Raw genomic sequence first — 12,196 nt, forward strand, 5'->3', positions numbered from 1 at the left:
ACTAGAGTCAGACCCATTAATTTTGTTGAAGGACAGGAAGTCTTTAGGGTAAATCACTGTCAAAGTGATTTTAAAAACGCTATTAATGCAAAATTTAATCCAAAATATGTCAAGTGCAGAATTCGAAAGAAAATTGGTAATGCATTATATGACATTGAAGACCTTAAAGGGAATTACATTGGTAAATACCACGCTTCAGACCTTCGAGCATAGCACCGTTATATTTCTGGTTTTAGTAAAGCCCGGCTTCGTGGGTCGAGCCACACGTTAATTTCAACGGCTATCCTGCCTGTTCGTTCTACGATCATAGATCTAGAGACGAAGCAGTTTTGAAACGGATCGCCTTATTTTATTGTGACGCACCAAATGTGTGTCGACCTTAATATGATTGACGTCGTACGCAATGCCATACGCTTACGTCAATAATTAAGGCGTACTAGCAATTGTCATCACTGACACTTTTGCATTCACTAAACATATGTATGTGTATGTGAATGTCAACTGGATCTGCACATCACAGTGATCATTTAATAAAAACCGGCAAAGAAGATAGACACAAGAAAACAAGTGGAAGAGTGCAATTATAAAAAAATCGAAATAACCTTAAAAGCTATTCGACATATAATTAAATTGCAACCTCAAGTGAATATCACAGTGAAAGCAGCAATATTGTATTGTGACCTCGCCTTTTCTGGTGGAATCAATTATTTTCCAGCGTTTATTTTGCAAATTGAAATTTTATACACGGTAAGACATCGCAAAATATGCGTGTTTGCCCAAATGAAATTCATACATATTTTTTTTTCTCGACTTATTTCGAATGTGTAGTGACATCAACAAATTTGGAGAATTCCAAAACTTTTAAAGATCATTCCTGACTTTAAAACAGTGAATTTACAACAACAATTACGAGCATTATTCTGGAATTATTGAGGACACTGCCAAGCAAAGGAACAGATCTCTATAGCCACAGAAGAAGAATAAAACCATCAATCCTTCCCAGCTGTGGGACATGCATCCAGACATAACCACGCAAACAATTTATGCGGTGATGTATTAATGAAATTAAAATGTAGTGATTTGTGGAAATTTAGAATATTATAATGTGGAAATTTTAGACATCATAAAATTATTACAAAATAGTACTGTTCCACTTAATTTTTGCCATTTCCATAAAAATTAACCTGCTGCAAATAATGGTTCATACATATTGATAAATATGTAATACATATGTATACATAATTTTTTTGACTTATTGAATTTTTGCTTTCTCTGAATTTCTTGCGCTTTCTGTACATAACGGTACTTAGTTGACCTTCATGTACATACATAATTAGACATACATATTTTTTTTTTTAAGTTTCTTCTTGTAAACAACATCCCGTTAGGAATTTAAGAATAGTTTAGAGTTTTTGTAAAAGAAGATGAGTGTCAAATATTAGAACACAACCCAGCAAACATTTTTAGACTTGACCCAAAAATAATATTTTGATGGGTAATTTTTTCGAGTGCTAGATTATTGAGCTCAATCATCAGGCTATTTTAATAGACTTTTTGGTTAGTGCCATTGCACAAAATGGGGTTTTTGTTATAAACAAAAAAATATTTTGACATTTAGACTTTTTCTTAGTTTAGCCTTTTTTCTAGTTTTTCTATTTTCATCTTTTTTTTAATTTTTTTATGTTTAATTAATTTAGTAATTAATGCAAATATGCAAATAATTTTCAATTTTTAAATTTTATTATTTTCCCTAAATATTATACTGAATTATGTTCAATAAAATGAATTTTGTTATGAATATGAAATGCTAAACTGACTTCGCATTTAAAAGGAATGATGGGTAACCAAGGCTTTTAGGATTTGAAGGTCACATTAAGGGACATTGTTAAATTAAAGGTACATACAATGTCATAGGTGACAGGGTGGGACAAGTGTACCTCGGTATGACATTAGACCTCGTCATACCACAAATGGTCACAGGTAAGGTGCATCAATGACTTAGAATTGACCTTGTGCAATATAATTTAAAATCAGCTCTACTTTTAATAAACGTTTGGTTTCCGTGGCATGGAATGTTTATTTTAATATGTTCGCGCGCTGAAGAATAACGGGTTGAGAACTTACCTCCTGGATGAGCTAGCCAGGCAAATTTGTTATCTTACCATGCCCAAACCGACCTCGTATATTTTTCATACATTTTTATTCGATTTTATGCTTTGAATTTATTCAGCGGATAGCCGGCGCGTAACATGAACACCACATTTAAAAGAGCCAAGTTATTCAATATCTTCGAAAGCATTTATGGTAACATGGGGCGCCTTCGCCACTGGGGCGGGTACGCCATCGCCGATTTTCTCGCAAAATACAAGTGCTAGAAAAAATCTGTTAAAGGCAAAATTGTGAGTATAATGAAGATCTCTCATCTCCCAAAAGTTAGCAGTTGTGTCATAAGTATGATAGCGGGTGCACGCGGTTTTGTGTTTTGAGGGTATTGGGAAAAATAATTATGGTAGATGTTTTTTGTGATATCTTCTTTACCTTTTGTGATATCAAAAATATATTTTATACCGTTAGAAGACAACTACTGAAGAATAGAAATCCCAGTAATTTGCGTGAAAAAAAACAATAACAAAATTAAATATATTCATATTATGAGATATGTTGGGGGTGGGGCGCCTTCGCCATGATAGGGGTATGGTGGGTTAATGTCAGAAATTTGTCATGTTTAACTTCAATTCTTTATGCCATAAATATACCACACTATAATGTGAAGTTAAAATCAAATAGTGTCATAAACGTATCTTGTTTTGGTTATATTATGATTTTTGTACCTAAATTCAAGGAACCTATTTCAATTAACCGCTAGAATCGGTTACTATTTGTGAATTTTGGAATCATTTTTGATTATTCAATAGAAAACATGTTCCTTTTTCGAATAATGTTGATATTTAAGGAAAAACTATGGTAAATTACATTTGTAGAGTCCGTTGGAAAATGTTCAATATCGATGGCGAAGCTGCCCCATGGGTGGCATGTAAATTCTCAAAAATAATATTTGAAAAACAAAATTATAACCACTTATATATCAAAACTTATAGTCAAGATACGCTAATATTTGTACCAAAAATAATATTTGAAAAAACTTTAACGGTGTCGCTATGAGAACATATTGAACAAAAACGTGGCGAAGGCGCCCCATGTTACCATACCCAGCAACATTTGACGGAAGGGGTTCTTTGCGATGACGTGATTTCATGTCATCTTTTGCATTGGTTCAAAGGAAGTCGTGGAAGATCCGATCTTTTCATCAGCATTTGTACCCATTCCATCGATGCAATAGAGATGATGTTTGTGTTTTTATTTACACCCCTGTTTATTTTAATTTTGGTATGTTCCAGTACTGCAAAAATCTACTAATTTTTACTATTTTTTCCGATAACATAAAGGAAAAATTGTTATCGTAGTAAAAATAAGTAGATTCTTGCAGTTTCTGGAACAGACCAAAGTTGTTAGAACTGTCGTCGTGATGTTGTCTCACATTTCCTGCATATCAAACAACTAAAACTTCTAAACAATTGGTATTATATGAAGTCCCAACCATCGAGCTAAAAATAGAATCGGACTGCACACATTGCTATTTTAAAAGTTCCCTTGTCTGTTCTAAATCTGACATAGAATAAAATCAATCAAATCTCGCTTCTTGGAATTTGAAAAAAAAGTCCGAAACGAAAAGGAACAAGAATCTGAAAATAAAGAAGAAACTACTTTTGGAAAGAAACAATTAAAAATAAATTAATTAAGCATAAATGGTATTTTCCATAAAAAGTCTCTCCTCCCCGTTCGTTACATTTTGTTCTTAGAGATCCCTAAAGCAAGCCGGCTTGTAGATCCCTACATATTTCCGTCACTAAACAAAAGAGTATAAATTACCAAAATGTTGTTATAAAATAACAAAATTATAAAATAAAAGTAATTTACGAAATAAAAATACTTAAAGGAGTGCATTTGGAGTCCATGTTGAAATCTAAACTGGTGATGGGAAGATAATTGAAAAAACCTTTTGTAAGATGAAAGAATGTCACTTGCGGAGAACGGAGGAAGTAATCTTTTGCGTTGCAGCGGTGGTGATTACATTTTGGATGTAAACTTTTGAAAAACTAAACTGATAAATTAATTGTAGCTATTTCATGAATTCGTTTGAATTAATAAAGAGTTTTGTTTTTCATGAAAACCATATTTCAATACAGCATTTCCATTTTCCAAACAAGAGATGAAAATTTCATGCCAAGGGGTTGGTGAAAATGACATGCCAAAGCATTGGTTAAAATGACATGTCAAAGCATGGGTGAAAATAACGTGTCAAAGCATTGGTGAAAATGACATGTCAAATCATTAGTGGAAATGACATGCCAAAGCATTGGTGGAAATGACATGTCAACGCATTGGTTAAAATGACATGCTTAGGATCCAGAAAAGAACGTCATCTTTTGGGGTCCACGCTCATATAAAATTCATCGATGAAGATGCTAAAAAGATGACATGCTAGATCACTTGCACCCATGATTGAATGTCATCTTTGGCATCGAACATTTTGCTGGGTAATTAATTATAGACTGGATAATCAGTAGACAACGGAATCCTATGCAAATGCATATATGGTTAGAATGGTCATAGAGAAAATCTGATTAGACAGAAACTCGTTATATTATAAAGTAAAACGAATTAGGCACAGACATTTTTGCATATTTTGCATATCGTGCATATTTTGACATATTTTTACAATATCTGCATAAATGAGCAAAAATATATTCAAGGATTTGTGGTCTATCCCACCGAAATGGCTGAAATTTGGTATTAAGACTTCTTTAGGGGTATGCAACTTTACAACTGAAGTCTGTCCGCATAGATCCACGTCTTCATATAGCCCCCATAGAACGGTACCTACCGATATTCGGTATTTTGAAAGTTGTGGCCTCAATATCTCACTGAAATGACTGAAATTTGGCATTTTGTCTTCGTTGTGGGTATAAAACTTTCTACCTGAAATTGGTCGGTATAGGTCCACGTCTACATATAGCCCCCATAAAACGGTACCTCCGGATTTCTGGTATTTTGAAGGTTGTGCCTCAATATCCCTCCGAAATGCCTGAACAAATTTCCACCTAAAATTTGTCGGTTTAGGTTCAGGCCTTCATATAGCCCCCATAGAACGATACCTCCCGAATTTCGGTATTTTGTGGCTGTGGTTATACATTTCTCTATTTTATTGACTTGTCTAAGAGAATTTTAAACAGAAAAAATTGTACACACAATCATTTTTGTAACTATTATTGAAATGTTTGTTACATTTTGCATATGCCATATATTGCGATTGCAATGTAATCAGACGCCAAAAATAGGCCCAGTCCCTAAATTTTACCTAATTCAGACCAAAAATAGGTTTGCATAAAATTCCGCTGTCTAATAATCCGGTAGTGCATAGAAGTGCCAAAAGAAAGCAGGGAAGTATAACACCAGCAAGATTATGGTGGCTGTGCTTGTGCTGATATCAGATTCCAACACGTCTGTGCCAAATGATTCTAACGCGAGTTTATGAAGATATTGCTTTTCGTTTTAAATTAATTACAGGGTCCTACCTATTTTTCACGTATATTAGCAAAAGGTAGATAACACCGTTTCCGTGGTGTAGTGGTTATCACATCCGCCTAACACGCGGAAGGCCCCCGGTTCAATCCCGGGCGGAAACAGTCAATAAATATTTTTTTTAATTCTTATACACACTTTACACTCAAATTCGTCTATAACTTCTTTAAATTTCATTGAACACTTTAACATTGATTTGAGATTTGCACCTAGACGTGTCCAAACAAATGACTTTTCAATTTACAGCATGTTGTATGTCTCCAATACATTGTTGGTTGGTAGGTATCACCTTATGGTTTCTAATATCACCAGGGAAAACTGAATGAGAATTCATTAAGAATTCTGTTTGCATGTTGTTGCCTGAGCTTTGCTAAGAATTCTTGCACAAAATCCCTGTCAATGTTTTTACTTTGCTACGAAACTGAGACTTTGAAATATGTATGAATATCCTTGGCATTGATGTTTGCAAGCGTTGTTTGAAACCAGCCAGCCAGGCTGTCAGGTTGGATGTCAGCCTGCAAGTCAGCAACTGAGTGGTATGCACATGACTCAACGTAGTTAGTCTTCGGCTGTAACGTAACTTACGTCTATGCTGTCTGGTTCTATGGTGTTGATAGCGGTTAAATTATGTTGGCATTTGCCAACAGGGATTTTATGCATCACAGGGCGAGCATAAAGGAAGACATTGAGTCGTTTAGTAAATGACTTTAAACTAAAGATTTTAAATGCAAGGAAATTAAACAGAAATGTTTCAATTAGGATAGCTGAAAAGGACGAATAATTTTAACATGTTTCTCGGTCAAAAATATTTACGAGGGTCACTAGAAAACTATCCGGCCTACTAGGCAACACGCAGTGTCGCCAGGCGTCATTTGGATTTTTTTTTTTGAAAATTTGACAGTTTTTAGCTTAAGCGTAGTCAGGACAGTTTGACATACGACCATGTGTTGCGTTGTTTGCAGTGACTTGAAAAAATCACTTTGCAAAAAAATGAAATTTACTTCTGAAAATTTTCGTCCGTCAATTGTTCACAACTTTTGACGTTGATAATTACGGCAAATGTGCGTCGATCAAATAAATCTTTATATGTCGGTAAAGGGCCATCCTATAGCACTATGAAAAACTGGTTTACTGAATTCAATCATGGTCGACACTCGCCAAAAAACGAAGTTCGTGAGAGTTGCCCATAAACGGTCGTTGAGCCATAAAAAAATTAAACCGTGCGTGTTCGGATAATGTAAGATCGCCATGTTTTATACCGTGAGATAGAGGCATCCTTGGGAATTTATTCGACCAACTAACATTTGATATTGCATGAAGACTTGGCGGCAAAAATAGGGTTTTTCTCGTTTTGGTCGGTTCAAGAATTTGAAAAGATACGATTACGGTGCTTCAATAGAAGTTTATAAGATGGATCGAGGTGAGGAATCATGGAATAATGTCAAGTGACGCCTGGCGACTCTACGTGTTGCCTAGACCAGACAGTTTTCTAGTGGCCCTCGTAATAATTCACAGCTGACCAAGCCATTAGTATTTTTCCCGATACCATTTTCCCCAATTATAACCTTGACAAACAAATTCCATTGCACTTGTAATCCATTGCCTTTTTAAACCAAATCAATTTGCCTTGATATTAAACTAACTAAAAACTCTTTCCTTCAATAGAACAAACTATTTGTAATAACTATTTTTCTAAACAATATATTTTAATCCTCTTCAAAGTTGTTTGGTATCATCATCCATTATTATTTTGGCAAATGCCACAAAACTTTATCATTTGGTTTGTTTGTTTTCTTTCTCGACTAAAATCAAAATCATTTTCATGCAAAATTACATCGCCCGTCATTGTCTACAGAAATTGCAAACTGATTACTTTTAATCCGTTTGTATCCGCCGCCACAAACTTGTATTTCCCCACATTGAAAAGTTATTACACCAGCAAATGGATAGTTTTTTCATTTCGATGGTTTTATATAAGAAGAGAGTGAGGGGGAATATTTGCATAGGAATTAGTTATTGCAATTCTTTGCAAAAAAAAAAAAATTTGTTATTTTCGTTTCAAATTTAAATACTGAAACTTTGCCTGGACAAATGTGAACAAGTTTCGCAATTGAAAAAGAAACAAAAGTGTTGATTTGAACAACTATATGTTGTAGTTGACCATCAAATTATAGGGCAAAACAAACTGTGATTCATTATAAGATATGCAAATGCATATGTCATACGTTTACCATATATATAGTTTCCGTTGTCGGAGCTAAATCGGGTTGTAGATTTAGGGCAGAATTCGGAACGAAATCGGAAGGCGGGAAATTCGGAAGGCGAATGTTTTCTTCCGAATTTTCGTACAGATTTCTGAACGATTTCGGAATAATGTAGTATGAATGAATGTAGTCCGAATCTTCGTAAAGATTTCTAAACGATCTTGGAATAATATCGTATGAATATCGAAAAAAAAAAATTTATCTAACGCTTTTTTTATTGATCGATTTTTCTTTGATTTCGATCAGAATTCGGAACGAAATCGGAAGAAAATCCTTAGGAAATTCGGAATGCGAATTTTTTCTTCCGAATTTTCGTACAGATTTTCTGAATCCTGAACGATTTTTGAATAATGTCGTAAAAATTATCGAAATAAAACATTTTTCACTGACTTCTCTTTTTTATTGATCAATTTTCTTTGTTATGTTTTTTAGTAATTTCAAACGTTTCTAATGTTTTTCACTGTTGTTATCGTTTTGTAGTTAAAGTAGAACAATGTAAACTTTGCGTACGAATGTGTTGAGTCTATCAGAGCTAGTTTGAGTTATTATAGATTGCTCTTATATTTAAAATATTTAAAATTTGTATATGTGAATTTTATAACCAACCACTTTGTTTTTTGACAACAAATTTAACTGCCTCTCAAATCACTTTAATTTTTGTTGAAGCAACTTGCATTCGCTGTTTCCATTACGGCGGTAAAATCTTTATCAGGGGCAAGTCCATACTTCTTGAGAAAAATCCCTATGGCACCATATGTAGTGGCTGGAGCGCATGGCAACTCTCGAAGCTTTGACATTTTATCCTTGTCCATATTTTTGACGGGAAGTTCATACGCCCAAAATTTTGAAACCCCCTAAATACATACGTTTTTTTCGAGAAAAAAGTATTTTAATTCACACAGGCTGAGGGTATATTTCTGTCGGCAAAGCCGACTGATACTTTTTTAATTGTTTACTTTTTTTGTAATCACTCGAAATTTTGGGTGTTGTCTCTTAGAGTATGAAGCCTATTGATTTTGGTGATGGTCGGATAATATTCAGGGGTCAAACAACTCATGTGGATAAAAATTTAAAGCTTTATTCTTTTGCGAATATCTCGCCTTCTAATAGTGATATTCCAAAGGCAAATCCTATCAATGGAAGAAGAAACAAGTAAAAAAGTATCAGTCGGCTTTGCCGACAGAGATATACCCTCAGCCTGTGGAAATTGAAACACTTTTTTCACAAAAAAACTTATGTATTTAGGGGGTTTCAAAATTTTGGTCCAGTATGAACCGACAAAAATGTTGATTAGGATTAAAGTTCAAAAACTTTGCTGAAAAGGTACTTAAAGGAATGGACCGACATAGACCATGGGGTGCCATAGGGGGTTTTTACACCTGTAGTGTGTCACCATCACATTATGTTGGCATGCATTTTGATGTTCTATATTTTGTTTTGTTATGCTGATCAAGCGCCACAACGAGTTCATTGCTTTCATGCTTTGTTTTTCTTTTGTTTCACAGCGCCACAGAGAGTTCATTACTCACTCATATATGGGACAATGGTTTAGAGTTCCAATTGGAATTCTAAACTATTGTAATGAGTCAGAAGTTGGCCAATGGGATTGAAGAATATCCCAATAGTAGATTCATTGAGTAAAGTTCTAAAATATGAATATGAGTGAAAGTCTCAAATGTATGACAACATATGTGGGATATTACATATACACATACATATGTAATTGTAACGATATTGAACTCTTTTCCTATTGGTTGGGAGTTGTTCAATATCGAGTATTATTGTGAATATTAGAAAATAAGAACTCAATGTTAGATTTAAGAATTGTATATAAATATCAGAGGCAGACTTGTTTTGAGACTTGTTCTGAACTTGCACTTTGCTCTATCAGCAAAGCTAAAGAAAAACCCTCAAGTTTCTTTTCTTATTACACACCCTTCGGGCTGTTTTCTCAAGAAGTATGGACTTGCCCCTGAAACAACTTTTACCATCGTAATTGAGGCAGCGAATGTAAGTTGCTTCAACAAAAATCAAAGTGATTCAATAGCAGGTCTTAAAGTGAACTTATCCAAAATTTTGTGTGGGAGGTACGGGATGGAGTGGACAAATATAGCCTATATTCGAACCTGATCTATATCTGGTAGATATTATGAGAATGTGTAAAGTATGGACCAAATCGGTCACTCCCATCAAGAGTTATCGTGCCCACAATTTTTCCGAATATTTTTGAACTTTTGTGGGGTAGGTACCTGAAGGAGTGGACCGATATGGCTTATCTACGAACTTAAACTAAGATTGGAAACAATATTACGAAGGCCAAATTTTGGCCGGAACCGGCATTTCCCTTCGAGAATTATCTTGCGCTTCCACCCATAAACATGGTGTCATAGGGTTTGTTTTTCAACTTTCAGGCTATTTTTTCGGGAAGTATGGTCTTGCCCCTGAGGAAACTTGTACCTTCGTATAGGGGACAGTAAATACAAGATGGTACAACAAAAACCAAGGCGATTCGAGAACAGGTCCTAAACTGAACTTTTCCGAAATTTTGTGTGGGAGGACTCGAAGGAGTTTACCGATTGAGTCCATATTGGAACCTCATCTAAGTCTGGTAGAAATTTCATAATGTGCAAATTATGGACCAAATCGGTTACTCCCTTCAAGACTTATCGTACGCACAAATTTTCCGAACATTTTCGAACTTCTGAGGGGGAGGTACCGGAAAGAGTGGACCGATATAATCCATCTTAGAACTTGAACTAAGTTTGGACAAAATATTACGAAAGCCAAATTTTGGACCGAATCGGCAGATCCGTTCGAGATTTATCTTGCTCTCCAACCACTACACACGGTGTTATAGGGTTTTTTGTAACTTTCAGGCTTTTTTCTCGGGAAGTATGGTTTTGCCCCTAATGAAACTTACAGAGTCGTATAGAGGACAGCGAATACAACTTGCGTAAACAAAAATCAAAGAGCTTCGAGACCAGGTCCTAAACTGAACTTTTCCGAAATTTTGTGTGGGAGGTACCCGAAGGAGTGGACCGATTGAGTCCATATTGGAACCTAATCTAAGTTTGGTAGAAATTACACGATGTGCAAAGTATGGACCAAATCGGTTATTCCCTACAAAAGTTATCGTGCGCACAAATTTTGCGACAATTTTTGAACATTTGTGGGGGAGGTACCTGAAGGAGTGGACCTATATGGCCCATCTTCGAACTTAAATCGAATCTGGACAAAATATTTCGATACCCAAAATTTGAACCGAATCGATTGATCCGTTCGAGAGTTATCGTGCGCACCAGCCAGCCAGACAGACCGACAGACAGACAGACGGACGGACATCGCTAGATCTACTCAAAATTGTCTGAAACGGATATCGTACAAACACACTTGGGGTCTAAAACCATTATTTCGATGAGGCACATTTTTGGTCGTATCAAAGTGTAAATACCCTCTTTAGCCTAAAGGCTGAGGGTATAAATATCACCTTTACAATAAGCAAAGTATGTGGCGAAGGTGGTGAAACAAGGAGGAGGTCTCAATAATCGGTAATGCATCCAATTTTTCCATTTTTTTTATAATCACGCTACAGGTAAAAAATTGTGATCGGATCATCACGAAATATTGGTGGCTAATGGGGGTCCCAGGGAGGAAGAATCATATTGAGCTCAGTAATAGTCGGATAATATTCTCTAAAATTATTGTTTACCAATGAAACGCTTATGCACAGAGGGTATTGGTGAAGGGTATCACATAGTTGGCCCCGCACCGACTAAAGTCTTTGCTCACTTGTTTTGAAATTATCTTTATGGATTTAGCTTGTTTTCATTGTTACATAAATGTACGAATACAGTTAAAACCAAAAAACCAACTTGACGTCGATTATATATCAATATAATTAACAAGATGCTCGAATAGGTATCAGTATTGTAAACAGGTTTATACGAAATCCGTTTCAGACAATTTGAAGTCGATTTAGCCATGTCATAAAAACCTGTCTCTCTTGTCCACTAGATTGTGACAGTGATGCTCGCGACTATAACAACCAAGCAGGTACTGCCTGACAACATCTTATTGTGCTGATACACAGGTTAAATATTAGCCTCCTCATAAGATGGACCACTGGTATGAGCAGGCACCCTTTTCAGTCCTCAGGTTTGAATGTGCTCCCATTGTGTGTGCTAACATTTGCATACCACATTGCATAACTTAATGCAGGTCAACAAGGTTCTTTGTCAGCATCCCAAGTGCTAGCGGCCACGACATGAGGACCTGGTTTCTACTTCCAG

General features: G+C 35.5%; 1 non-coding gene across 1 annotated transcript; it reads left to right on the forward strand.

The window, feature by feature from the left end:
- Positions 1-5,674: 5,674 nt before the first annotated feature.
- On the forward strand, positions 5,675-5,747 carry TRNAV-AAC (transfer RNA valine (anticodon AAC)). Its single transcript has one exon. It is a non-coding gene; the product is annotated as a tRNA-Val (tRNA).
- Positions 5,748-12,196: the final 6,449 nt, after the last annotated feature.

This window comes from Musca autumnalis, unplaced genomic scaffold (assembly GCF_047663935.1).
Source record: "Musca autumnalis isolate F117 unplaced genomic scaffold, ASM4766393v1 scaffold_2, whole genome shotgun sequence".
NCBI lineage: Eukaryota > Metazoa > Arthropoda > Insecta > Diptera > Muscidae > Musca > Musca autumnalis.